This window comes from Delphinus delphis, chromosome 5 (assembly GCF_949987515.2).
Source record: "Delphinus delphis chromosome 5, mDelDel1.2, whole genome shotgun sequence".
Classification (NCBI taxonomy): Eukaryota; Metazoa; Chordata; class Mammalia; order Artiodactyla; family Delphinidae; genus Delphinus; species Delphinus delphis.
The window spans coordinates 37,380,891-37,405,035 of record NC_082687.1 but is presented as its reverse complement, the minus strand read 5'-3'; the positions used below and the strand labels follow the sequence as shown (position 1 = coordinate 37,405,035).

The 24,145-nt window shown below is 37.3% G+C and overlaps 1 protein-coding gene across 5 annotated transcripts in view; it reads left to right on the top strand.

Moving 5' to 3' along the window:
* The window catches only part of ARHGAP24 (Rho GTPase activating protein 24), a 767,082-nt gene that overhangs the window by 567,469 nt on the left and 175,468 nt on the right, over nucleotides 1-24,145 (top strand). The window lies entirely within an intron of this gene.

Sequence of the window (24,145 nt, the reverse complement as noted above, 5' to 3'; positions counted from 1 at the left end):
GAGGACCAGCACAGGGCAGCTCCAGGCACTTTGGCTCAGTCGAGGCTCCCTGACCTCATTACAGCTTGGTGGGTCTGACCTAGAAAACACAAGCTTTTGAATTGGGGTTTTATCTTTAGTTTGTTTCTATACTTGTTAATTTTAACCCTTCCTTCCCTTTACCCCCATTTATCTTTAAAAATTCTGGTAAGCCTGCTTTTTTTTAAATGAAGTTTATCTTGTTAAGCTCATCCACCTTAAAGGGACAACATTTCTAAGAGTGATGTTTGCCATAAGATTTTAAATCACTGAGCTATGGAGGGGCTTTCGGAGCAGAAGAAGAGGAATAGCCCACGTGGCAGTGGAGTGGACAGAAAAGACCCCTTGTACCACTGTCATCTGAGATGTCACTCTTTCCCCAGAGGCCTGGTTAACTAATATATAGTATTTGCTGCTGGTCAATAAAAGGAGTTCTCTATCTGTGGACTTTCCAGAAAGAAATCTTACAAGTCTACCACTGAAAACTCCAAAAGTTTTAGAAAGGATTTAGCCATTTTTGGAGAGTCATCTTTCTGAAATCCACTATATATTTTGCTATCTCTCTGGAGGAGACTAAATTCAATTTAATGTTTTCTGAATTGCTCGGTATTCTCGTCATGAATACACATAATGGAATTATTCTATAATATAATAATACTTGGGGGCTCTATTCTGTGGTGTGTAAGCCTATTCTTATGTCAAAAGGTCACATAATTACTATGCTTTTAAAACTTGTTATATTATTCTTATAAGACATTTTTTATGTGTGTGTCCATCCATATGGAAATGGGATTTCATTACCTACTGATGTGGACAGTTTGCATTCTCTAACAACTGTCTTCAGCCTCAACCATCCCTTTGTAATTATTATTTCATTTGTGCTGTGCACAAGGAAACCAGAAAACAAACAAGTTTATAAAAAATTATGGAAGGAATGAGAGACAATAACTTTATCTGAAGACCCCAAGAGAATCTTTTATGAGGAAAGTGTAGAACCAAAGTACGTAGACACAGTGACATCTATTTTAGGTGCTTAGGAGACTTGGTTTATGTCCAAGTTCTTAGTTGTGTTGTCATGGAAGTGGCTCTGGGATAACTACCTCATTCCTGCATCAAATACAGAAAGTGCTATTTGTTCTGCTTTTTTTTTTTAAAAAAAATTTACTTATTTTATTTATTTATTTTTGGCTGTACTGGGTCTCTGTTGCTGTGCACAGGCTTTCTCTAGTTATGGCGAGCAGGGGCTGCTCTTCGTTGTGGTGCACACACTTATCATTGCAGTGGCTTCTCTTGTTGTGGAGCACGGGCTCTAGGCGCACGGGCTTCAGTAGCTGTGGCTCACGGGCTTCAGTAGCTGAGGCTCACGGGCTCTAGAGCGCAGGCTCAGTAGTTGTGGCGCACGGGCTTAGTTGCTCCATGGCATGTGGGATCTTCCCGGACCAGGGCTCGAACCCATGTCCCCCGCATTGGCAGGCAGATTCTTAACCATTGCGCCACCAGGGAAGCCCTGTTCTGCTTTTTATACAGTTATTGGAGACATGTGTCAAGGAATCAGTGACTAGCCAAATCCCAAGGGGTCTATAATATTAATTAATATTAATCAAGTACTATGTATTCTATTTTAGTCCCATTCACACATATGCTATTCACATGCATATATGACTGGGAAATAGCATAATACTGCTTTGTAGGAAAGAGAGAAAAGGAAAAAAAATCATCATCATCTAGTCTATGCAATTCTTCTGTGTGGTGATGATACTTTAGGGAAAAAAGAGGAATGCAAGGCTAATTGTCTCAATAATATCTTGGTTTCTTTAACTGCATCTTCTCTTGCAGCTTTTTTTTAAGCTGAAAATACTGTAAAGCATTGAATTTAGTAGCTGAATATATGTTTTCTTATCTTCCAATATTTTTTATGTTGTGCATTTCAGAGCAAAATGAATCACTGGTTTCTCAATGATCTTGATAATTCTATTCTACACAAGAAAAATATTAAAACTGGGTATATTAGACAGATACGTGAAGCTATAAGCTGAGTCCAGGGCAATTCTACATTCCAACTTTAATTAGAATCCACTGCTAATGACTTGATCATAGAGCTTTGTATAGAACTACATTGTGAGGCCTTTTGTATTGGAGGCCCTTTTTAAACTTAAGCTGTTTTTTTAAATACAGATTTCTCCTAGTCACCGTAGAATTGTTCTAGGTGTTAAAGCATCTTGTGGTGTATATGACAAAGTCTTTCTGTTTGAAACAATGAATTAAGGACTGCCTTTTGTCTGCAACAGTGAATTTAGGGTCTACATAAATTTAGAAACATTGTCTAAAAGATAGAGATTTTTCCCTCCCTCCTTCTTTCAGTTAAATGGCATGAGTTATTTTAAAATAAAATGATATTCTAATTGAAACATAACTCTTTAAATTTGAAAGTATACTATTGTTATTTTAAGTCAATATGATGAAGGTTTCCCTTACTTGACTATTTCAGGTTAATCAGAATTTAATTTTCACATTCATACCTAATTAGGAAATTTTATATATGATGCATATTTTGCATGAGAACTATATTACCACAACATCTAAACGTAAAATCCCTGAGGGCTTCCCTGGTGGCGCAGTGGTTGAGAGTCCGCCTGCCGATGCAGGGGACGCGGGTTCGTGCCCTGGTTCAGGGGGATTCCCCCATGCCGCAGAGCAGCTGGGCCCGTGAGCCATGGCCGCTGAGCCTGCGCATCCGGAGCCTGTGCTCTGCAACGGGAGAGGCCACAACAGTGAGAGGCCCTCGTACCGCAAAAAAAAAAAAAAAAAAAAAAAAATCCCTGAAAACTTAATGCCATTAGGAATACACAGTTGGGAAGACTTCTATTTAGAAAATGCTTTATCAAACTAGTAAAGGAAGAAAAAGCTAAAATAAATTAACACATGACAGTGTTCACTGATAATGCCTTGTAAGGATCCTTTTTAACATAACCTCGTGAGGATTCTCCAGAAGTCTCAGAAGCTAGCCCCTCATGAACTAGAATTCAGTGAGCAAGATGTATGTGTTCCAAGGGGCTGTCAAGCTTAATGCTGTAGGTTGTGAGCTAGGGAGAGAAGCTGTTGATATTTCCTAAATTGCTGAACAGAGAGATAATTGATTTGTTCCCATAAAAATCTCCATTTAGTTTATTTTCAATTACAACCTCTCAGGAAAGAAGAGATGCTCAAACTGACTGAACTACATCCTTATATATTGGCCTTTGTTTAATGTACTAAATTGGTACTTCTAGAGAATTTAAAAGGTGATGTGGTCAAAGACTAAGGTTCTTTTGGTATGTCTTAGTCATGCAATAAGTGTTTGTTGAATGAATATAACTTAAAACGGTATTAACAAATAACATGATACTAAAACCATATGTTTTACTTCATATTTTATTATTGGAGTATTTGTTATTTAGTTTACTGCTGGGTCATGCTAAAACATGAAAACTTCATTAGACAATGCCATTTAACAAATTAGGAAATTGCTGTTAGCACACAGTAATTTGGAACTGTACATTTCTATGAAGAAAAAGCATCAGGTGCCTATTGTCAAAAATAATTTAAAAAGCAGAGTTGGAGGACACGGAGGTTTCAGCCATTTTCCTTTACCCCTTTCCCGTTGCGGAGCACAGGCTCCGGACGCGCAGGCTCAGCGGCCATGGCTCACGGGCCCAGCCGCTCCGTGGCATGTGGGATCTTCCCGGACCAGGGCACGAACCGGTGTCCCCTACATCGGCAGGCGGACTCTCAACCACTGCGCCACCAGGGAAGCCCTACCCCTTTTTTGTTTGGTTTATTTTGCTGAAGGTACTGTGGGATTTATAATACATTTGCTACAGCAGATGTTGCTAGCATTTGATTGTATTAATATTATATATATATATATATTTTGTGGGGAGACAGTAGGAAATTAGAAGAATAAATAAATGTGTCTGAGTCTAAGACAATTTTACAAGCCAAATATTATTTTGGTGATCTTAAAATTTAAAAAAAAACTTTAAAGATTATATAAGTTAGAAAGATCTAGGCAAACACTGACATCTTTCCAAACTAACAAAAAATAATAGTAATTCTAAGGAGCAATTTTCATGTTTCTGTAGCTTCTATCTCCAACCTGCTTGCTTTTGAATATGTTTAATATCAAGCGTGTCTTCTGTGGTCCTTCTCTGCAACATGGTGCTAGTCCAGCAGGGAAGACGGCACTTATAGGTCCTCCTTCTCCACACATGAAAACATTGTAAGTAGAGTTGAATACAGTGGAAATGAAAACAACCTTCTTGTAAACCTCAAATGTAAAATGCCTTTCCCAACTCACAAGGGAGTTAACAATTATAATGGTTATAAAGAGAGTGACAAAATAAATTATTCTCACCAATTCCACTCTCTAGAAGATTAATTCCTATTGTGAGACTTCTTTCTGTATCTATGTACATAATACAGTACCAACATTTTGTTTCATCTTATTTTTACAAAATTGGCTTAACACTGCACATTTGATTTCCACCTATTTCATGTAACATTTTATTGGCAACTTTTTCTATATCATTCAGAACACTTTGGAAAATAGATAATTGACAAGTGTATAATATTCCATTCTATGACTATACCGTACATAATAGAATATGTGCCCCCATCTTTGGAAACCCATGTTGTTTCAGTGTGTTCTTTGATAAACAAAATAAGGATAAGCATTCATTTACATATGATTTTTGTTCATTTGATTATTTTAGAGCTGTAATGACTTAGAAATTAGCAAGTCCAAATCTCTCTTTTTACAGAGTAGGAGAACTAAGTCCGGAAATATTACTCATCTAGAATCCAGGCTTCCAGCTTTCAGTCTAATTTCTATATTCATCCAGAAGAAGTAATGACTGGGCGATAAATTTATTCAGGGGCAAGAGGTGAAAGCATAATTTCCTTCTGTCTGAGTAAGAGGTCAACCATGTACCCTATTCTCTGAAAATCCTCAGGGAACGGAAGAGTTCTCATACTAAAGAAAGAACTCAAAATTCCATGCCAGAAGTCTTTATTACACAAGGGGTGATAAACATATAATAGCTATGGGAACATTTTTAAATAGCTGTCATTTCATTAATGAGTATTTGCTAAAGAATTTCCTGGGCCACTGGTGTTTATGGAACTTTTAAACAAAATATTTATGAAGATGAAACCAGGCCTTACTTCATAAATTATATCCTTTTACTTGCACCTTTGCTTTTCCTCAGGGTACAACCAATGTTCAAGCCTCTGCTACACTAAACAAATACACACTCAGCTTTCTCAACCAAGCTTCCTCTTCTTGGTGCCAAGAAGAATTTGCATTTTCTGCCTCTGCTTCCTCGCCTCCCTCTGACTCTATAACTCTTTGCAGTTTGGCATTTATTTCTATCACAATACTGAAAATTTCTCTCAGAGGTTGCTAATGATGGTTAATTAATGGTTAAATCCAACAGCTTCTTATCCTTGTGCCCACCTCTGCTTTTTCTACCATGTATACTATTTCCTCTTCTTGAAATATTTCTGTCGTGAGATGTTAGGGATCTTGTACTGGCCTGTACTTCCATTTCTTTTTTCTTCACTCTCTTCAGAGGGCTCCTGTCTTCTTCCCACCTCCTTGTGTGTTTGTTTTATTTCCCCCCATTATACTTTCTTCCTCAGAAGATTGCATCCAGTCTCACGGCTTCAACTTAAAGGCCAATCTAGAGATCTGGTCAGCAAGACCTCTTCTAATCCATACTTTATACAAGTTATAATAAAGGTCCCCTTCCTCTGGATGCACAATGCTTTGACTTGGCAGGGAACTGGGCTGTATCTCAGCCCCAACTTGTCTGTACAACCTTACGTAGTTGCCCTGCTAGTCAGAGCCTCCTATACAATGCTGTCTCCAGCAATGGAGGTATTCCAGTGCTTCAAACTCCTTATCTTACCCCAGCTCAAACCAGCCCTTCATCTTTATCTCCTTCCTCACTTCCTATACAGTCAGGTGATGGTGATTATAGAATTAAAAAATGTGTATTCCCAGCATTTTTTCCTCTTCATTCTCATGGCCACCATCTTGCTCAGAATTTAATTATCTCCCTAATACTTTACCACTCCGGTCCATCTTCCACACTACTGGCAATTTAGAAGAGATATATATGTATATTCTCCCTCAATTTTTCAGTGAGTTCTTAGTAGAGGGTTAAGAGCAAGGGCTATGGAGCTGAATTTCAGGACTTGAGGCCCAGCCCTGGCACAATTTACAGGTATCATCCTATGCAAGTTACTTAATATTTCTAAGTTTTCATTTTCTCACATAAAATAAGGGTTCCAAAAATGGCTAACGTGCATAAGTTCTAGCTAGTGCTCTGTACACTTCCCGCACATTCCTTCCTTCCTTCAATACTCAAAAGAGCAAATTTTATTATATTTACACTAAACATCCTTAAAAAGTGAAATCCAATTAATCTTTTTTTTTCCATTTTTTTTTCAATTAATCTTAAAGAAACTGTTTTATTCTTCATGAGTTCAATTTGGTTTTTTGAAGAAACCCACACTAAAGTTAAACCCAGATAATACCAATGATCTTAGCCCAATTGCAAGTGATGGTAAAACAAAGGTAAGTGGGTGTTGCATTTCATTTTGAGACAAAGGCATCTCCTGTCCCATTATTTTCTTTTAAGAAAGGAGAGCAAGAAAAGTTAAACAAAGTGGATTTTTTTCTTTTTTAATAACTACGAACTACATGATGGAAATAAACACTTTTCTTTTATATTTATATGTGGTTTTCTTTATTCTTTACGACTCAACCTTATAGTCACAAAGCAAACAAGTGGAGTAGCCAGAAGTCTATCCTAGGTTTTTTGATAGTAGGCTCCCTGCCTCATTTGCATACTGCTTCTCTTTCTTTGAAGTTAAAATTCCATGCAGTGACATGGTCAAATTTGATCAGAAATACTCCAAAGTAATGATTAAGGGTTTTCAGATGTATGCCATGAATATTATTTCACTATAGTTTTAACCGCAAGCAATGAGTTAATTTAGTTTTTCCAAATTGATACATGTCTGTCACTTTGGATAGATAAACTGACCATTTGCCCTTGTATCCAATATGGGTTTTTTAAAAGCTATGCTAGTGTCTCCTTTAGTGCTTTCCCCCAGAGACTGCTAAGTTATTTCTGTCAGAGGACTTAGACTCTTTCTTAGCATCAAAGGGTTCTGTGGCTTATTTCATGTCCTTAATCAGCTCATTAATTACTTATAAATGGAAGTTGCCTAAATCATATAATAGGGAAGTTGGATGGGATCTTAAAGATCTTGTAATTGAGCCCCCCCATATGTCAAATGACCAAAACAGTCCAAAGTAGGCTATGTGACTTATCCATGATCATAAAGCAAATCTAGAACATGTTTCCTCTATAAGAACATCTACCTTACAGTTATGCTGGCAACTTCTTGGAATATTAATTCATTGAACAGTCTCAACATTACATAGAATAAGCCTGAGTCTTCTCTCCTCCCTCTATCTTTCTGTGTCAGCAGGACTCGTTCACTCTAGTATGTATATTAGAGATCCATTCACAGGAACTGCTTTTTGGTAGAGAAAGCCTTCCAAGCACTTGACTTTAAACTTCTTTAACTCCTGAAATGGGAATTAGGGACATACATACCAACTAGAATAATGAAATATTTATGAATTATCCCCAAAGTGCAACTTCCAATGCTCCACAGTGCTCTCTGCAGTAAAGCTCTGTGTGTCAGAGATATACATGTACATTTCAAAATAGTATGAACATTATGTTATGGCAGTTTTATGATATGAAAACCTGTATTGCTTATGAACACACACAGAGATTGGAGGAAATGGCTCAGGATAACTAACTTGATAAGAGTGAATGTTTCCCTCCTGTCAGGTTTGTCCCCATCTCTGCCATCTTCTCATATGAACGCCTGGAGTCAGCATCTCTGCAGCCTCCCCTTTGTGTTATTTGCCACACATAGGCGGTCTTTCAGCCTAGACCATAGTTCCTCAGTCTTGTCTTTCTAGAAATCACTACCTCTTCTTAGATGGTCTCCCTGATTCCATCCGTACCCTTTAATCCCACAGCACTCTGCTATGGCTTCCATTGCTTTGCACTTTAACTTCTTACTTACTGGTCTACTTCCCTAGCTCTGCTATACTCCGAGCTCCTGGAGGCCAGGGGCTTTGTCTTACAGGTTTTTTGACCAGTGTACAGTACAGTGCCTGACAGGCAGACGCCAAATTTAGGGGCCCGATATTACTCTAGTCTTGTTGTTACAAAGGTACATAAATCATGTGCAAGGTTTTCCCATATAATGATATGTTAAAGGATGGGCCAACCTGTCTCACTAGACATCTGGTTAGTCAACTGGAAAGTAAAAAGACACAGGCGAGAGAATATGAGCTTGCTTCTTTTTCCCTCTGGGTAGAATATTCCAGGTTTTTGCTCTCTATATATTTTATTTCATATTTACTCAGATTTCATGATAAAGCAGATGAGCTTTTTTTTTTGCCACCTTCACTCATTTTGCCATTCAGGTTGGGGTTAGGGTTAGTTTTATTAAAATTTGTTTATTTTAGCTTCTTCACCATTTGTGAGAGTTTCGGCAATCCCTTTATATGATGGAGGCTTAGACTCAGTGCTGACATTCAAGAAGTAGTTTGAGATATTCATTCATGGTCTATCCCCTTATATTCGCTCAAATTCCATTTGTTTTTATTACAAATATTGCCTCAGGAAAGGGATAATTCAGAAAGAAATGTTTTGGATATTTTTGTTTGTAACAGCTTTTGAGTTTCAAAAAGCTAACTCCGTAAATCCTCAGGATCCAGTTTAAATTATAACAACAACAACAAAATAAAACAGATCCTTTATTCCATCCCCAAGATCAGATAATGATTCTCATGGTAGTGGCACCAAAGGGAAACATCAGAGGGAAGCAAAGGGACATTAGATGCTTGGACGATGGTGGGTTCCAAGTAAGGGCTCCATGTTCTGCCACCCTCTCTCCCACTCCCTGAGCCGGACACATGGGAGACAGACCTGAAAACCTGGATATGACTGGGGGAACGTAGAGGAATCTGTGAATCACTTCCTATATGAAGTGCATGAAGGTTATAAAATGAATCATTTTTTAGTGCTGCTCTGTGTGGTGCCAGGTCATTAGACATGAGTATCTAGGCAAACATATCCAAAACAGCCTCCCAGCTTATCCCCACGCCCTCAATGCAGCCAGGAGGAGAAGAGAAGGGGCAACATGAGAGTCAAGCCTGCAGAAGCCAGGAGCCAGGACAAAGAGGACTTAGTCCCTGGGCCTGTGGACTGAAGTCCAGGAACAGACCAGGAAGGTAGAAATCAGCATCTCAGAGATGTCCGTGTCTGCAGAGGATGATGACCACAGACCACTTTGCCACTCTCCCCCATCCCAGACATGGAACCCTAGATGTTTGCTCCCGAGAAAGTGAGGGCCCTGGATTAACCAAGATTAAGCTTCAGTCACTTGATAGTATAAAAGAATAAGAAGTTACACTTTATACACCTGACTTTGTAAACCAACATCCATTACTTCCTTCTACAGAGATCATTTTTTTTTAAACTTAAACCAATTACTTTTTTGTCTGTGTTGCTATAGAAAATGCTAGTGTGGAAGTAATGGTTTGTAATCTTATTACGCTATTCTTGTTTTTCTTTGAAGTGGGAGACATATCAAGGCCAGAAAGGCAAAGTGTAGGCTTTGACCTGTGTTGAGCTTGAGCGTAGAAGTGAGAGGACTAGGAAATGAAAAGAATAATCTTATAGGAGAATCTCTGCATGAGACAGCTTAATAGAGCTTCATATTTTAGTTTCCATTTCATCCAAATTCTGATCTCTAAGGACCAGAAACATCTGTTATCTTTCTATTCCTCACTGGTGTTCTCTTAAGTGATACGGAGCAAATGCTGAAATTTTGGTGATTTGCTCACGATTGTTGCCTGTCTAAAAGTGCCTTATAAACTGAGCCCATACTGGTAAATGAGTGATCCTTACCCAAGTTCTTAAAGCACAGCTAAGCTGCCCAAAAAGTAATATCTGCTCCAAGTCTAAGGGCTCCATACAGAAAGGAAAAAATCACTTACTGACTTTCTGAGGAGTTTACAGTTTACTCAAAGAATAAATACTGAATTTTCACTTGCAAGAACTTCCCCTATGAAGATCTAAGTCTTGAGGAGTTCTTAATTTAATGACGGGAGAATTTTCCAACTTCCGTGACCAGTGAAAATTTAGGTTTTCACTGGTCCTCTGGGACATCTACGGAATTTCTTGGCCAAAACTTGGTAACCTCCTATGTATGGCCCAGTTTCCTACTGCTTAGTGTGTTACCTTAGACAGAGAGGGGGGAATATGCAGAAGTAGACTTGTGTGCATGGGTGGGACCAGAGATTGTCACTCCATGTAAGTGCAGATGCAGGCTCTGAACAAAAATCTTTTCTGTGAGGCCAGACATGGCATCTGCCAGGTTTAACAACACTGGGGTATAATTTGGGGAAGCACTCAGCATCACAGATACAAAGATGTGGCAAATGAGGTCCAGTCCATCAGAGAGAGCAAGATAGCAGGCAGTCAAAGAACAGGTATACTAAACAGGTCAAGCAGGCTTTTGTTTTCAGGGAAATCAGTCAGCAGATTGGCTGGAGTTCATGGATAGGACTCTTCTTAAGGGTGAAATGGAAAGCAAGATGCAGGCTCATTGAGCACCTGAGTACTAGACACTAGATAGGAATTAACACACTAAAAAAAGCAAGAACTCAGGTTACAATAGGAGATCCCAAATCTGCGGGGCAGGGCTGAGCTATCAGTGAGTCAAATGGTAGTAGAGAGAAGTAAATTACAGGTATTGGTAATCCCAGAAAACCAGATATTCTGCAGGGCTATGCCTATTCCGGACTTCTGATATTCAGGGTAGACTACCAGAAAGACTTAGGGGATGGCACACACATTAGTGCCAGCCATTTCAGCTGTTGCTGGAGATTATGATAGCCCCCTTCCTGAAATGCAATGTTAAGGAGTCTTCAAAATCCCCTTGAGAAGTCCTATTAAAGTGCCATCCATATGATGCTTTCTCTTCCAAGACTACTAGATTCTTATATCCCCTTGCTTTAAGATCTAAGTAAGGATGTTTCCTTGTCTGAGTTTCTGGCCTGTCTTCCAATGCCCTGATTTTAAATATTTCTTTCTCTTGTCTTCTTTCAGTTACTCCCTGAGTGTTAGATTTTTGTAGCAGGTGAAAAAGTTACCTGAAGAACTTAGAAAGCAGATTTCTGGTCCTCTGCCCACATTGTCTGCTTCAGTTACTCTGGTATAGGGTCCTGAAATATGTATTTTAACAAAAAGCCCAGGTGATAATGATGCGGGTGGTCCATGGACCACACTTTGAAAAGCACTGCTTTAAGTTACCAAAATATCTTGGGAATTTTGACACATCATTAGCTATAGTACAGACCTCAGACTGCTTGTTGCTCCCCATGTAGCAGCACAAATCATTCCTTATCACACCATATATTTTGATTTTGGGTGATGAAGATGGTCCCCATAACAGTATCCTGGGCCAAAATATTGAGAGTTTTAGGATATAATTCAAAATTCAAGATAGATTGCATTTTGGCTGTCTTTAATTTTATTGTTATCTATAATTTAAAGGGCAATTTATTTTTATTGAAATTTAGATCTGTTCTGGGATATGAAAATGGTTTCAATTTATACCTAAAATATAAGATTATATCTTTTACTCTTCCCAGAGTGAGATATCTCTCTTTCTAGTTTATTAGAGAACTGTTCTTTCAACTGCAGGCATAAAGACAGCTGCAGACTCTTGGTATAAATTAAAAAGGAGTATTTGGGATATTTTCAGTGTCTCTTTCAGAATTGGAAGCTGGGCAACAAGCAGTCAACACATATGGGAAATATTTACATTGCCTGAGTGGGCTCAAGTTTGATGTAGCATAAATGGTATTTTCAAGAGCTCCAGTTCCCCAGATTTTCCATGGCTGCAGTATATGTCTTGTCTCTACTGAGAAATATGCTAGTCTAGGGAGTAACGAATAAGCATTCTTCCAGGCACTGTACTCATAGCCCTTTGTTTTTGGCCACGTTTAGTGTGACTGTTTCACGTATGATTTTGTTCTTCATGATCTGGATTGGAAAAAATGAAAACCTGGTCTAAAAATAAATATACCAGGCACTTAACCACTAATCAGTAAACATTTGTTATAACTAGGGTCTGTAAGATCCAAATAGCAGGCTCGTGCCACCTACTAAGAGTCCAGTGCTGGTCAAAATTCTGTTCTGTGTTTACCATTTTTAACCCAACAAGGAGGTAAAAGGAATCACAGAAAGGAAGGAATTGCATAAAGTAATGTATAAAGCAAATTGTCAAAAAAAAAAAAGAAAGTAGATAGAATTTGAACTAAATGTTCATATTTTGGGAATTCATGCAATCTTCTTAAAAATGTTTTGATAATGGCCTTATCAGAATTTTCAGTGTTTTAAATGCTGCTGCTGTAGCATATTCAGGTAAATCATAAAGGCATATTTGGGGGTAAAGATAGGAACCAATAATGTAATATATTGCTTTCTTCCAAAAATGGTTAGGATTTGAGAGGTAACCCCAGAAAAGAAATTATAGGTGTTAAAATACTGTCACAAATTGTGTTTGCCAAGTATTTTCAGCTCTCTGTTCTCTGAGCAGAAGTGATGTGTAACTTTGTTTGGCCAATGAAAAATGAGCAGAAGTGATGTGTCTCACTTCCAGGTAGAAGTTTTAGGTGCCACTGTCCAGGTCACCGTGTGCCCTTCCTACTGCTCTGGGATTGTGGGAGCACATATTAGGGTCCTTGAATGAGTGTGATGAGCTGAGGCTCCTGCTGACCCACAATGGACAATAGTGTAAGTCAGAAATAATTTTTGTTATGGAACTGGTTGTTTGTGCAGCATCACTTAGCCTATCCTGACTAGTAAAGATATAGACATGGAGGCAAAAAAAACTAAAACAAAACAAAACGAAACATAAAACCCCAAAACCAAAACCAAACAAACAAAAATCCCTCTTCAAGTGTTTGTATAGAAAATGGGATTTCCCAAGTAAAGAAATAGGTTATCAATAATGTACAATTGTGCATTGTAGGTCACTTAAGAGAGCTCTAGAGCCAGCCTGATGGGAAGAATTGTGCTTGTTCAATTTTGGAGTCAGGTCTGAATTTTAAGGAACTAAAAATTATATTAAAAAAGATTCGTGTTCACTGATATATGTATTAATGAGAAGTAACATACAATAAAACTGTCAACAATGATGATATTCGAAAATTAAGAATTGAAGTGAATGGGATAGAGATTCTACTTTTTCTTTCAAGAATTCAAACTTTTCTTTGAAAGAGCTTGAAACAATTTTATATTTAAAAGTACAAATATGGGAAAATTTACTGCCATTCCCCAATAAAAATCTAAAGCTTTAATAATTTTTTTTATAGTTCATTTTCTTTTTTTTTTTAACATCTTTATTGGGGTATAATTGCTTTACAATGGTGTGTTAGTTTCTGCTTTATAACAAAGTGAATCAGTTTTTAATAATTTTTAAAACTATGTTTTAGATAAAACATGGTGATCAGGATTAAGAAAATTCAGAATATGCTTGTCCTGAAAAAGCAACCAAAATCAAGGATTTAGAAGGAAATGTAGTATCATAATTTACCTGTATAAAAGCCAAGGCACATATGATCTACTCATAGCATAGATTGCTTTGAAGAAACTTGCTCATTAACTGTAAATATAATTTTTAATTCCAGTAAAGTCTAAGTATGTTAGAGTATGTTCCAATTCTTGATTCACTGCATTATCTTTTAAAATTCTCTCATTTCTTGCAGTTTTCCCCAAAGTCTATCTGAACCCTCAGAATTTTTTTCCTGAAATCCAGCCCATGTCCCCTCCTTTTTCTTTTATCCTTTTAAAATCCTCTCTTCCTGCTTCAAGTAGTTTCTTTCCTTGATCTTCTCAGCTTTCTCTACCCATTACCCAAATTCTATAAAACTGAAGCCAAGAATGAAGCAGAGAGACTGAATATTCTTTGGAGGGAAAAAGGCCAAGAGTCAAAGACAGAAATGCTCTGTAGCAATCAAGAAGAAATAATATATGAAAAAATTATAATATACATTTTCCTTTTGTTTTTGTCCCTATGCTTGATGTAGTTATGAGGGTTAAACTTTCAAGGAACTAGCCTTTGCTTATCCTGGGAGCAGCCCACTGGTTATTTCTATAGAGACAAGCCTCTTTTAAATGCAGATATTGTGGTTTTCCCCTAAAAGGAGCTGGAACTAATAAAAGGATAAACTATATGCTCCAGCCCAGCCCGCTATGGAGTACACACCTTAATGGTATTTTGAAAGGTATTATGACAATTTATGGATAATGTTCCAAAATGCTAATCACTCAGAAAACATTTCCGGTATGTCTTTCCTCCCAGCATCATCCCTGTTTGGCTTTATTTTCATAGGAAATATCTGATCTCGAAGAGCTACTATATTTCCTATTTCAGAAATCCAAATCATCAAGCTGATTTATGACAGTACAGTTTGAAGCTCTGTCAGACCTCATTGTCATGCACCACTGAAGTACATCAACAAATTGCACCCATCAACTAATATTTGGACTTGTTTAACTCCCTGTCATTATTTAATTAGGCTCAAAAATGTCACTGTAGGCAAAGAACTCACTGTTTTTCTGTACTTAAGAAATTCTTGTTGAAATGGAGGAATATTTTTTCCTGGCCCCATAAATTAGAGACAGTAAGATAAATAGAGAGTTGACAGATATACAAGAAGCAAAGTTAGCTCCCAGTTATATAACACCAATAAATTATTAAAGAATGAAATTTTGTCTTAGCTGGAGGTCATAAATGTTTCAGCCTACACTATTCACTACCCTCTACATCTATGAACAAGAAGTAGTACAGAATATATGAGCTTTAACTTTGTCTAGATAATAAGTTTGGTGCACTTGGTTGAGTATGAACTATCTCAAAAATGTATACTTCAAGAAACTGCCATTATAGGAAAAAAAACCTGCTGGCAACAATTCTAATTGTTCATTTACAGTAAGTTTCTGTGAAGAGGAGTCCTTAAGGAAACAAAGTTAAGCATGTGTTATGTCTCTAAACCTTAAGAGGATGGCTTCTTCGAGATATCTGCTTTGATCTGGGGACATGGTTTTAAAATACAGGGTCTGGATGGATACGAAGCTTACAAAACATAGCCCAGATAAATGAAGATAAGGTTAGTAGAAATTTTAAACGATATTTCCCACAGAATAATCAAAAGATAGGATAGTCCTTCCTCTTTTAATTCTGTTTATGGTACATGGCAAACTCTTTTCCATCACATTCTATTTTTAAACAAGTCTTCAAAGCTTTAAAATTATGACCCTCAGTTTGTATATACTCTTTTTTAACCTTAGATAAAATATGTGACAGAATGAGATTAGGCTATTCCCTGTCACAAAAAAATAGAATGCTCTTGTGTATTCTTTGAAAAGAAGAAATTAATAGTCCCTAAGAAAGTTTTCTTTAATATTAATCCACTATCTACAGCACACTAGGTGTTGCCCAAAACACACATGCACACACACATACGCACACAAACACACACGAAGCAGTACCTTCTTTTTGCAAATTTATGATTCATTGTCAGCACGTATCATACAAGAAAAGGAAGAGCGCAATGATAGGGGTATAAATAAGAAGATTTCAAAGGAAATTTATTGAGGTTTCACCTGAGAAGAAAATGTTGTGATTTATTTAACAGTATGAAGTAATGATTAAGAGTTACCGTATAGCTCTTGCCATTTTCTTTAGGGAATAGTATTCCTTATGCTGAGGGGGAAAGGCAAGTTTAATAACTTAATGAGATAACCTAAATGGATATCATAGAGAGGGGATAAAATCATACATTCTGGAACTTTGAGGAAAAAACATTTTTACCTTTATTTTCAATGGAAGTATCTATTTTCTATGATCATTTCAATTGTTTCTAGAGTTATCTGAGTCTATTGAAGGTGGCTGTGTGAGACTTTCATAATGCAATTTACATCTGTCAAGAGGATATCTGAATTCCATTGAAATAATAAAGTGGTGGAATGACAAAGAGATGCCATATGTCACTGAAGATTATTCTGCTGATGTTTTCAGTATCCTTTTTGTAACATTAGTTATGAAGCTAGTGGCATAACTAATAAAGTACAAAAGGAGAAAAAAATAATACCCAAATATAATCATAGTATATGATGCTTTTTTTTTTTTTTTTTTTTTTTTTTTGCGGTACGCGAGCCTCTCACTGGTTGTGGCCTCTCTCGTTGCGCAGCAACAGGCTCCGGACGCGCAGGCTCAGCGGCCATGGCTCACTGGCCCAGCCGCTCTGCGGCACGTGGGATCCTCCCCGACCGGGTCACGAACCCGTGTCCTCTGCATTGGCAGGCGGACTCTCAACCACTGCGCCACCAGGGAAGCCCTATGATGCTTTTAAAATACGCTATCTTCAAAGTGTCTTTGCAGATTTTTCTTTACTTAAACATTATCTTGAGCACCTTAGAAAATTTCGATTACGTGACCTTTCAAATGAGTAACACTGAGCCCATAACCATGTTTGTCCGTCTGTTTCATCTCATCAGTGGCTTAGTCTAATGTTGTTCTGCAACTGATAAAATAAAAATCTGCCCTCATGCACCTACTGGGTTACTGTCCTCAAAGCGCAGCCTGAGACGTATAAGGACTGTTAGGAAGAAATATTACTTAATTACCCCATGGGCATTTTCATGGGTAGTTGTCAACATCCAGGGGCAAGGAAGCGTCACCAAATAAACAGAAAAATATCACCTCTCGCTATCATATCTCCTTCACTCCACATTACAGTTTTTCACACTTTAACATTTTGAAATTGGCATTTGTCTCAGAATTGATGTGTACATTGATATAGAAATTCACGCAAAGTTCACACAAAGGAGTCAATGTTACCCGATGTTAAAAAATATATGACAACAAACTAATGACCTTTTTCTTCCTCATTCTCTGTCTCGGCTCTATTTTCTATTCTCTTCGTCTTTCTCCCATTGAAAGGCAACGTGGTTTATTAGAGAGACCATCGGCTGTGGATTCCAACAAATTAGGGTTTGAATGAGAGTCCTAATTGTGGACTATTTTGATCTTCATTTTTTTTTCTCCATGGGAGAGTAATAAGGCCATTATCACAAACTGTTGTGAAGTCTAATGAAATAGCAAAGTTTGTAGTAGAAAACAAACGTAGTAAATAATAATTGGGTCCCTTTTCCAGTGCTTGGGGTGTCTACCAGGCTCCAATTCGCTGGAACTCCTTGTTTTATTTTCCCACCTTCCCTCATATAACCCTCATTTTGTTATTGTTAAAGTAGACTTCAATGGAAAAACAAACAATACAATAACAGAGGCAGAAACAAAAAGATTATTCTTCCACATGTAGTGATATAAGACCAAGGTAATACATTCCCAACTCAATGAAAAAGAAAACTATTTCCAGTTCATTTGTTTCTAAGTAATAAAAGCCGGGTTTTAAGTATCCAAAATTTCAGTTTAAATATCAATTTAACCTTTCCTTGAAAAACATCGAAAACAATTTGTAAGATAAAAATGCAGGAATTCTTTCTCAATATCTATAAAATACAGACATATTAATGGCAGAATCCAATCAAGTCACTTCTTAAAAATACCACATTAGTCAGGAAAACATCAGATCTCTGTAATATTCCAACCCCTACCCTACCTCAAACTTCAGTAACAAGCCCTCTAGTCCAAACAATTTAGAATCTCTTGGTCCCTTATCCAGTTTTGAAGGAGATGACAGGCTGAGAAAAGGAAGAGAAGGATTATTAACGCTTGGCTGTATAAGGGTCTTTATCCCTTTCATAGCAATCATAGGAACAGTTTGGGGTGAGAACCTTAAAATCTGGCAACTCCTCCTACCCATGCTTTGTTGACATCAAACAGTGGAGGCTTGTGAACCAAAGTTTGATATTCTGCTTGTTTGGGTTTTAGTCAATTTTGCTTTAAGCTTTGAAATGTTTATTGTGGCAGACTCTATCTCGAACATTTCTACTTGTTGTATCTTAGTTAATGGGAAATTTGTAGTTAGGCAACAATCATTAAATATTCATATCCAAATCATTGCCATCTTTCCTGGTTTCTGGCAGTCAGAATCTGAAACAAGGCTATTTATTTGTATGCTATTTTCTCAACTCAGAAGGTATCTTTTAGGAACTGTCTGGATTTTGTTAATTTTGCATTTACTGTAATTTGACTATACAATTTATATCTATTACAAAAATAGGAGAGATGTTTCCAATTAATAAGGCATGGTGGAAAAAATTAGTGAAGAATCAACTTCTGTACACACATAAAATAAAAGCCCAAAATCAAAACTAAAAATAACTTATAGTATTTCTTTGCTTAAGGACACTCAGCTTACTGTATCTACGTCTAACATTAAATCTGCTTTCATCCATTCCCACATTAACTACTTAATGCATTAACTACTTAATGTTTACTTGGTTACACTGATTCACCGCCAGAGAGTGATTAGTATCAATTCCCTGAGAAAAGGGTTCCCTACTGCATGTGGCGAGGCATGTAGCACGAAACTGGTCCCTTATACTAACATCCTGAATCAAAGATGTGAAGTTTAGTCCTGGGGTTTTTAAAAAAAATAATTTAGAGCATATTCCAAAGTATCACTATAATATCATTCCTGTGTAGCTGAGAAGTTTTCTAGAACTGTAATCTGTGTTAATTAAGTTTGAATATCTAGTCTACTTTTTAAAAATATATGTATGGGACTTTCTAAGATCCTTTTCTCTGTAGCAACCTTTTTATTAGTTTTATGGTTCTTACTTGTATCAGAACTTTTCCAGTTTCAGTTATAATTATAGCCAACATCAGCAAAAAAAAAAAAAAAAAAGGAATTTATTAGATCACAAAATTGAGAAATCCAAGGATAGCTCAGGCTTCAGGCATGGTATATCAATTTGGGTCTAATTAGGAGAGAGAAACCACGTAGTAATTTGAACAGGGAAGGTTTAATGTAAAGAATTATTAACTGTAACAGAGGATTAGTGTATCAAGTGATTGGCTTGTAATAAGTAAAAAGAACTCTCAAGAATATAGGTATAGCAGATGTAAAGAGCAGCCAGGACCCCGAGAGGTGTGATTGATTGCCCAAGCAAACACCCACCCCTCCCAACCCCCCATCCCCCGCTGAGATCCAGACCTCATTGGAGAGGGCATGGCCTTGGCTCACTAGATGGTTGAGCATCACTCTGGTGTGGCACTGGCAGAACTTCCGGAAAGTCCTCCCTTTGAAACTTGCCTGAAATGTGCCCTCCAGAGTGCCAGAAAATCCATGGAGCGGTGTCTCTCTGGAGGTACTCTGCTACAAAAGGGCCTGAGGAGGTATGGGGAAAACTGCTGGCCACTGAATATTAGGGCCGGTGTGTACTGCAGATGCTTGATACAGAAGAAGCTGCCAGAGCTGCAGTTGCTGGGACTGAGGGCTTTGTACACTGGAAGGGCTGGGAGCTGGAGGAGGGGCAAGTGCTGTAGGAACCTGCAGAGCCAACACTTAGGAACCAGGAAGCAACACCCGCTTTCTTCTGCACTGTCTCTCTCACGCCCTCTACTGACAGAGTTTTAACATGGTGCCAACTGGCAAAGGAAACATTTTCAGAGGGACATATCTATTTTCACAGAGCATTCAAAAAGGATGGATTTAGAGCAAACGTGGTGAGATCCCAAGATTCAAATGATGTCAGCAGGATTTGCTAAATACTGTTTCTTAGTCTTTCTCTCCTCTGGGTGGCTTCATTCTAGGCTGGCTGCCTCCATATTGTGGTACGATGAATTCAGGAACTTAGCAGCCAAAGAGCTTTTCCTCTCAGCAGTTGTAACAAAAATCCTATTATTATTGTTGATTCAGATTTGTCTGACTTTATCCACATGTCATCCCCAAATCAGTGTGGCTGGGTTTTGTGTGTGTGTGTGTGTGTGTGTGTGTGGTTTTCCCTCATCTGGCATTATGCCTCTGCTTCCCTTACCCTTACCCTCATCAGACTGATATTACCAGACTAAGGCAGGTTGTACTGCGTAGGCCAAAACAAGTTTGGATAAATAGGGGCACTAGCTGAAGAGTAAAACTTCAGAATTTCTTACATGCCTTAAAAATGTACCTTATGCCCTTTTGAGATTCTTCATTTTCTTAAATCATTTTTATAAGATTCTAGAGCTTGAATAAAATTAAGACCATCTAGCTTAATCAAGTCCCTTGAGTTTACACCAAGAAGAAAAACTACAAAGACAAAATACTAGTGTCTGAATTAAGTCTTGAATCCAGGATTTTTGTTAAAACAGAATAAAAAACTTAAATGTAACTTTTTTTTCAAAGATGAAAGGATGTATTTATTTAACTAAACATTCTCATAGCAATGGCAGTACATATGTGCCATCTAATACATCTCAGCAAAAAAAGGGAAGGAACTACTGATATACACAAAAATTGGGGTGGATTTTAAAGGCATTATGCTGAAAAAAGCCAATTTCAAAAGGCTGCCTACAGTGTGATTCAATTTTATAAAGTATTCTTGAAATGTGTCACAAAATTATACTGACAGAGAACTGAGATGTGATTGCCAGCACTTGAAGTTTGAGAGAGGGTTGACTATAAAGGGATAGCATGAAGGAGTTTCTTTTGGGTGATTGGACAGTTCTGTATCCTGATTATCAAGGTGGTTCAACAAATCAATACGTGGGATAAATTTCATTTCATGGGACCAACACCCCCCGACATGCACACAAATGAATGCATGCAAAAACTGGCAAAGCATGAATAAGGTCTGTATTTTTATTAATGGTATTGTACAAGTGTTAATTTTCTGGTTTTGATCACTGTACTATGGTTTTCAAAGATGCTTATCTTTAGGGGAAGCTAGGTAGAGAGTACATGGGAAATCTCCATGATTTTTTGCAACTTCCAACGCAAGGGTAAAACTATTTCAAAATAATGGTTAAAAGTAATAGTAAATTGAGGCTGGATTTCTGATAGTGAATCAGGAAATTGAAAGTCAGTTCTCTTTCAATTTTTTATATCTTCAGAGTGAACAAAATTAATTTTTAATAATTCATTTGGATACATAAGAAAAAAAACAAATGGGTGCTTATATTATTTATTCCAAAAATCACAGATACTTTAATAGCAGGGGAAAAAGCAACAAAAACAATTTCAAAACAGACAAATGAGGAAAAAGGAAAGTTAGAATGAACTCTAAGGTACTGGATTAGTACTATGCTAGTGACTGATGACTGAGTTCCTACTAGCTCTTTGCTCTTGTAGGAGAGTAGATTTGCTCAGGTAGAGGCAAGCAGAAGATGGATCCCAGGCTGAAGTAGGCTCCAAATGGTAAAATAATAACATCCCAAACCACTGTAGGACAAAGGTTGGAATCAGAAGAATGTGAAGGAGGAAGAGGAGAAAAAGAAGAAAAAAAAATGCTCAAACAGAAACTGTTTTTGAATGATGAAGCTTAGCTGTTAGAATATAAATTTTATTTATTTTATGAAGCAACATCAAAAGGCTGGAACAATTATTGGTGCATAGCAACTGAACCAGGCTATATGGGAACAGTGCTTATAACCATGTGGTCCTCTTAATTTCTTTCAGTGTTAGGAATCAAAAAGAATTTTAATGTTTGCCTTATATTATTCAAGAAAACTATAGCACAGGTACATTATTCCGTAGACATTCACGAGGTGAATATATCCAGTTTGCTTAATATTTCCAACTGAAATTTTTTAGTAAGAAAAAAAAGCAATTCACATTAAGAAATTATTCAAATAAATTATCCTTTTTTCTTTGTTAAATTCATAAATAACACATAACTTTCTAAAGGACATACAGCTTTAAGATGAACATAGTTAAGGACTGATGAAGTAAGGATGGTTATGTCTCAGTCATTGATGGTCAGTCATTTTCAACTATCCACAGTTTTACAGGCTTCCACTTATTTTCTTTTTTTTTTTGGTTCTTCAAGGACAGCAAATTTAAAATGCATAAAAATAACAATCTAATTGAGTGATAAATTTCTAAACCTGTATTCTACTCTCTACTCATATATTCCTATTATATTCCCTCCTGATTAGTAAGAGAGCCTATGCCCCAGAAATATTCTTTTATTTTGGTCACTATATTTTGAGTTTGGTCTAGTTGTACACTAAGTAAAAGCCTGGGAAAAGTTATCAAGTCTAGCTGTAATTAATTAAACATTATATAAGATTTTCCATATAGTTAAAATATGATGTAAGGCTTCTCTTCCATGTGAAAAATGAATTGTTCTGCTGTAAGGATTTTGTTTCCAGGTAAAAATTGAAATATATTTACAGTGTCTTCCTTCAAGCATATGAAAAGATAGTATCTTGTGAAATCTTCTAAATAAAATAGGAGTAACCTTTTAGAAATCCTTTGAAAATTATATAATTTTTCCCTGTGGAATAAACCATGTGCTTGCATAGGCAACAGCTAGAAATGAGCCAACTCTCTCAAGAAGGCATTGCTTACCTTAGCAATACATTAGACAGATTCTGGGAGTTCGTTATTAGTGTATTCATGTATCATAGATTATTCACATTAGCCAAGCTCAAGAGAATGATAGAGAAGACCAGAACTCCAACCCCACTTTTACTTGAGCTGGATTCCTCTCATCAGTAAAATCATTGTCTTTGTTCCATGCAATTAAGATATATGAGAAAGCTAGGTGACTTTTGGAAGGTGACTAGATGGACCTGAAATCTGAAGAATGGGCATTCTGTGTAACAAGTCTAATAATTAAAGTAAGCCATTCACAATAGGGATGAACTTGGTGGTAGATTGAAATAAATTAAATCCATTAACTAGGACCTTTTCATGGACATGTTTTGTTTTGGTTTTTAATTAATTAAATAATTAATTTTTGTCTGCTTTGGGCCCTTGCCACCGCTGCGCAAGGCTCTCTCTAGCTGCGGCGAGCGGGGGCCACTCCTCCCTGCGGTGCACAGGATTCTCATTGTGGTGGCCTCCCTCGCCGTGGAGCACAGTACCGGCTCCAGGCGCGTGGGCTTCAGTAGCCGTGGTTTGCGGGCTCTAGAGCGCAAGCTCAGCAGCCGTGGCGCACGGGCTTAGTTGCTCCACGGGCATGTGGAATCCTCCCAGACCAGGGCTCGAACCTGCTTCTCCTGCATTGGCAGGCGGACTCCCAACCACTGCGGCACCAGGGAAGCCCTATGGACAGTCTTTAGATGAGAACTGATAGCATTGGCTTCATGGCTTCCAAGGGTTTTCACCAGTAGCTACATGTACCTAAACAAATTACTTAACTTCACAGAACCTTCTAATACTTTTTCTTAAAGGTTGTTGTAAAGAGCAATTAAGTAATATTAATACATACCACCTATATAAAAGCTTCTCAAAGAAGATAGTTTCCTCCTAGTCCAGTTTTAAAGCTAGAAAGAGTTTTGAGCTAAGGAATGACTTTTCAGTCACTTATCTCCAAGCAACAGAAAACTTAAAGAGTTCAGTTTAAGAGTTGAACATGCAGATATCCAGAGAAACAGTCAAACTTTATGATTCTTGACTTATAAATGGTGCATAAAGAATAACAATATGTTAGTTTTAAATGGAAAAAACCAAGACAATCAGATTTAAAGTAATTAACGTCCAATTTGAAAATAATTTTTATGGTAAATCAAGGTAGTTTCAATAGGCAGCACATTGAAATGAAAAAGATCAGGGAGTCTGAGTTTGACTGACTTGCTTTAGAATTCCCAACTCTTTAGCACAGCTCCTGAAAGTTACTTAACACTCATGAATTTCTACTTCTACTTTGGCAAAACAATAATAATTATAAAAATTACTTGGTGAAGGTAAAAACAAATAATATGTTAAGGTGAGCAAACTGATGTCCAGTGGGAACATGCAGTCCTTAGCAGTGCACTTTGTAGGTATGTTAATGTAAACTTCAGAATACTAAGATGAAAT